Here is a 6,000-nt window from a genome sequence, read left to right on the forward strand (position 1 = left end):
TTGGGCAGGGCTGTGCTCAATCCTCCCATCTTCCAGCATGTATTGATGGTAGGGGTTGTCACAACCCAGGTGCAAGTTCTTGCACTTGGATTCGTTGAATCTTATAAGGTTCTCCTGGGCCCACTGCTCAGCCTGTCTGGGTCTTTCTGAATTGCAACCTGTCCCTCAGGCATGTTGACCACACCACACAGTTTGGCATTCCTAAAACTGCTGAGGGCTCACTTGATCCCACCATCAGTGTCACCGATGAAGATGTTACACAGCATCAGCCTGGAATTGGCCCCTGAGGGATGCAGCTCCTCACTTATCTCCATCCAGACACTGAGCCATTGACCACCATTCCAGGCACAGCCTTGCAACCAGTTCCTGGTCCATCAAACAGTCCACCTGTCAAATCTGTATCTTTCTAATATGGACAGAAGAGTGTTTTTGGGAACTTCATGAACTCACGCTGTCTGGATCTGATCACATGGCTGTCCTGTCCAGTACGTGATGGCACACAGAATAATCTGCTCTGTGATCTTTCCTGGTACTGAGGTCAGACTGAGAGGCTTATAATTCCTCAGATAGGCATTACATTTACCAACCTCCAGTCACCTGGGACCTACTCAATTAACCAAGACTTCTGGTAGACTATTGAAAGTTGTTCAGCAAGCACTTCTGCCAGTTCCTTCAGTACTCTTCAGTGGATTCCACCTGGTACCATGGATGTGTATGAGTCTGCTGGATCTGGATGGACCCTGGGTTATCTGGCATCGTGTCAAGCAATTCATCCCTTACGTACAGGAAAAAGGTAAGTGAAATATTAATAAATGGAAAAGAGGAAATGCTCTCTGTGCAGTTATTTCTTCATTTTTTTTTTTTGGTGAGGATGAAATAGAAAGCAGCAGATCTCAGGAAAAGAACGGCATTTGCAAATGGTTTCCAAGGAAATCTTTCCCTGCACATAACAGCATCACTGTTCGATTTGTTTGCAAACAAATTCAGAGCTATGACTAAATGTGCAGCCAGTTCTAGCCAAGACAGACACCCTGGAGCTGCTGGGCAGTGGAACAATCTGACACTGTGCACACAGCCACTCATAGGATCCCAGGTAGTGCTATTAATGCCACACAATTAATTAAACAGCACCTGTACTGCACCTTGAAGGAACAGCTAGGAAATGCTACGCTAACTGTTAGTTACCACAGCCAGCAGCGTAAGGTGCATTCTGCTGCTGTCATGTAACATTCCTAACACCCTGAATAAAGCTTAATAAACCCCCAAAAGGGTCCATTACTGTTAATAGCTACAAAGCAGCCTTGTAAAGCTGTTTGACCTGGCAAAGTACTTAAGTCCCCCTCTGCTCTGCCCTTCTGAGGCTCTACCTGGGGAACTGCTTTGAAGCCTGGGGCCTCAGCATCATTACAGCCTTCCAGTTCTTAAAGAGAGCTTATAAATAGGAGGGAGGCTGACTTTTTACCCAAATAATAGTGATAGGACAAGGTGGAATAGTTTTAAACTAAAAGACAGGGGATTTAGATTTGATGTCAGGAGGAAATTCTTTGCTCAGAGGGTGGTGAGGCAGTGGGACAAAGGCTGCCTGAAGAAACTGTGGAGGCATTCAAGGCCAGGTTGGATGGGGCCCTGGGCTACCCCAGGTTGTTGGGAACACTGCCTTGGAAGGGAGATTACAACGGGATGACCTCTAAGGTCCCTTCCAACCCAATCAGTTCTGTGATTCTATGATACAAAACCATTGCTTCTTTGGAAAGATGAGAGGCCTTGCAGAGGTACCCAGACAAACTGGCACATTGAGCCATCACAGGTGCCACAGATGAAGTCCGAGAAAGAAAGCTGCTGGGTTCTGCAGGACACTGGGTTCTGGGACAGTGAACATGTGTGCAAAACAGGAGATGAGTGGCTGGAGAGTATCTCTGCAGAATACGAGTCAACGTGAATTAGCAGTGTGCTCTGGCAACCAGGAGGGCAAACCACATCTTGGGGTGCATTAAACATAATTCAGCCAGCTGTTCAAAGGAGCAGATCCTCCTGCTCTACCTAGAATTGGTGCTGCCTCAATTTGAATCCTAGGCGCAGTTCTGGGCTCCACCATCTCAACAGAGTCTTAAGGTCCTTGAAAGTGTCCAGGGGAGGGCAACTAAGATGGCAATAGGACTGGGAGGTGCGTGCTGAGGAGGAGCTTTGGGCACTTGGGTTGTCTGGTCCAGAGGAGGGCAAGGCAGGAGGTGACCTCCTTGCTCTCTGCAGCTTCCTGAGGAGGGAAAGTAGCAATTCCTTCATAACGTGCAGGGACTGCACAAGGTTGAGCAAAGAGAGTTTCAGATCGGACATGAGGACAAATTTGTTTACTGAGAGGGTAGTTTGACATTGGAACAGGCTTCCTAGGGGGGTAGTCGATGCCCTGTGCCTGTTGGTGTTCAAGAAGCATGTGGATAACACTCTGAATGGTATGCTTTATTTTCTGGTCAGCCCCAAATCAATTTGACAGTTGTACTTGATGCTCTGTGTATGTCCCTTCCAACTGTAACTATTGTACTGCACTGTACGGTGCTGTATTGTATTCTGTTCTGTTCCCTTCTGCTCTATTCCATTCTGTTCTGTTCCATTTTATCACTAGAGGAGGAACTCCATCCTACTCACAGGAAGAGGAGCAGTATGAGGTCACTGGTGCTCCCTTTTTCCAAGTGGATGCTTTCTGCACCTGTTTTAGTCTGTGAGTCCAATTGAGCACTTGCATGTATATCTTGTTTGTACATATGTGGAGAAGACACTGAGACCTTTTTTTTTTTTTGAAGAAATACTTCAACTATTCAGCAGTAACGACGACAACAAACACACGGATTTTCTTTTCCTTTCTCCCTGTGTGCTTTCATACTGGTTAACAGTATGGTTAACAGTTAACATAACTGGTTAACAACTTGGCATATTTACTACATTTGTTCTCATGGCCTTACAGGGAGGCCAGGCAGCTATTAGCCTCTATTACCAAAGAAGAAAGGAGAATTCCAGGAATTGCCCAGATATGGGAGAAAAGCCCATTGCAGAGCGAGGACTTTAGGTCATGTTACAGTTATGCTGTAATTAGCACAGCCCTGTGCGCCATGCAGAGCTGGAAGCTCTGGTGTACAGAACAAGAAAGTCAGTTGGTGATGGAAACCGAAGGTAACCCAGAGTGTTTGGTATCACACAGCACTGAGTGCTGCATGGACTCGACATCCAGTGGGCTGTTTCCTGCCAAAAAGCAGCAGCTGACATTGCTAAGGGCTCTTTTGCTGCTGAAAGGTGGCGAAACCATGGCTAGCCACCAGTCAGGCATCAGTTGTTGGAAAACTCTGCTCTAGATTCCCAAAGCAGCCAGGCGCAGTGAGTTCCCACACAAGTCTTTGCATAGCAAAGCCCAGAATGTTCAAGTAAAGGAGAGGAGGCATGTAAAGAGTGGTAAAAAAAAAGCAAGTGACCTGGAAAAATATCCACATATGCCTGGTTATTGGACCACTGTGATGGCAGATGATGAGATACCATCCATGCAAGGTGATTAGGCTCTTAAAAATGATAACAAAGTTGAATATATTGGTTTATTTTAATTTCTTAGCTAGCTCTGTTCCTCTGTTTAACTAAGTGGGTGGTGACTATGTTTTCTAGCATGACTCAGCTACGGAGGAAAGTTAGAACAAACCAGTATTTGCATTTGAAACACTTCCACTGTTTTAGAGAACTCTGCTGTCCCACACGTGTGTGTCTTCCAGGAGAGAGGGCACTGAGGCCAATCCAAAACCTGGGCACATGAAAAATCAAATTCGTTATAAAGCTGGGGAAAAGGATCACCAATTCATCAGTCTCAGGTCTGACCAGGTAGCCCCGGCGTGCTGCCGGACAGAGGGCAGGAGCTGCTCACTGAAACCTCAGCCAGCACACGACACATACGGCTTATTTTCAGAGTATCTGATCTATCAGACAGGGAGGTGAAATATGCAATTAGTATCATAGAAGTGGGCCTCAGTCCACGATACATCTTAATTAGCCATGTGATTTTAGTTATGTTCGATTTGTAAGCTCCAGTCCTGCAATTACTGTTTGAATGTCGAATTTTATTTTTTTTCTTTTTAGCCTTGAGGCATAAAGTAAATAGAAGTGTTTGGTAAATGGAGAGGAAAGTTGCCTGGTTTAAATGAGGTTTCAGCATACACACTCTTCTCCGCATCTCACAGTAGATGTGGATTGCATCTTGGCTTTCAGGCCTTAAATTCAAAAGTCAACCAACCGAAGGTCGCTGCTGGTCTGTTCTCTTGTGATGGAGCCTCTACCTACTTTCCCAGTTCTGGTAGGATCTATTGATATTTCATCTCGGGGATAAGGAAGACAACAGACACCAGCTTTTATTTGTTGTATTCTAGTCCGGTTTACGGGAGTCAGGATCACTGTTTGAAAGAAAATACGTTTCCCAAGGCAGGGAATCATACTACTTTACCTGAATGCTGCTGTTCAGAAGGAAAGGGCTCATTTATAGTTGCTTTTATTTTCTCTAACATCTCCTACTCATTCAGAGTGATTATCTACCACTCTGAATGGTACTGAAGGCTGAATGAGGCTGAACAACTGGCAAATGAACCATCTCCATGGGTGATCATGGCTTTTTGGACTGGTTTTGATAGTAGCAACCTGCTAGATATCAGCAGGCCTCAGACACCCTTAAATGTGATACCCAAATCTGCCCAATGGGCTTGACATAACAGTGCATGGTGCTTTAAAGTGTGTTTTGCAAAGGGTGAGCAGAGGTAAACCCTGGGCCCAATTCCCTGTAACAAACTAGAAGGTGAAGGATCATCTCTCCAGGGAGGCAGGCCGCCAATGCCATTGACAGGTGAAGCAAAGTCACTCATTCACAGGAAATGCTGACAATAGAGCTGAGCTCACTCCCGACCAGTCAGTTACCTGTTGGCATGGGGGGGGAGAAGGAGTGAAGAAACTGCTTAGGAACCAGGGGAGCTAGGTTTGAGAAACCATGTGCATTCAACATACTAAGAAACTTCAGTTTCTTGGTATGAAGCAGTTGGAACAGTTGAGAATAGACATGTTATGATTCAGTAGACTTTTATTCAACAGAAAGTCACTGAACGCAGTCAGCATGTTATCCGGGGCTTATTTCCCCAGCCTTGAAAAGCATATATCACACTGCTGCTTTTATTCAGAGAGACATTCCATTAAAGTAGAAAACACTTTCATTTAAAAGAACTGCCTTGAAAAATTACTGAGCATGTAAGACCTTCTAATGCTACTCATAGATACTTATTAGCTAATTAGTAATTAACTAATAGCTTATAATTAATTACGGTAAGAACAACAATCACTAGTTCCCCAGTGATACAGAAGGGCTAGGCTGGACGCAGCAAGTGGCTACAAAAACAGCACCAAATTATGATGCTCTGCCTCCCCAAACTTCTCAGTTCGGCATTTGATCTGCAAATGTCTGTCTCCTGGATTGCAAGGATGTCACGGAGACTTGGTGGGCACATCACTGGGAATGGGGCTCCAAGTGCTTTACATTTCTCCGTGAAGGTGCTGGGGAGCAAGGTGGCTGCTAGAAAAATAATGATCAGCCTGGTTGATCATTATCAAGAGATACTGGTTGAATATACTCCAGCAATATTGTCCTACTTTTTTAAGACTCTAACCCAGTTTCCCCAGTCATGTCTGGCATTCATCAGAGACAAGGAACTTGCCTAGTAGTCAAGAATCAATAGTAGGTAGTCAAGGGAACCACTGTCTGTAAAACATGCCAGAAAAGAAGAAATCAGCATCTAGACAGTGACAACATCACCTCGGAGGGTCTGTTTCCTCCTACTTCAAAGTCACAGGCGTTCCAGTGGAGGTGGGATCCAGAAGAGTGGGACTATGCAACACCCTCTACAGGGCTGTGATGGGGCCAAACTGGAATAGCAGAAAACATGAGAAAGGCTATTTTTCCCTCTCCTCAGCTCTGACAGATGTTTTGGCCAT

This window comes from Gallus gallus, chromosome Z (genome assembly GCF_016699485.2).
Source record: "Gallus gallus isolate bGalGal1 chromosome Z, bGalGal1.mat.broiler.GRCg7b, whole genome shotgun sequence".
Lineage (NCBI taxonomy): Eukaryota > Metazoa > Chordata > Aves > Galliformes > Phasianidae > Gallus > Gallus gallus.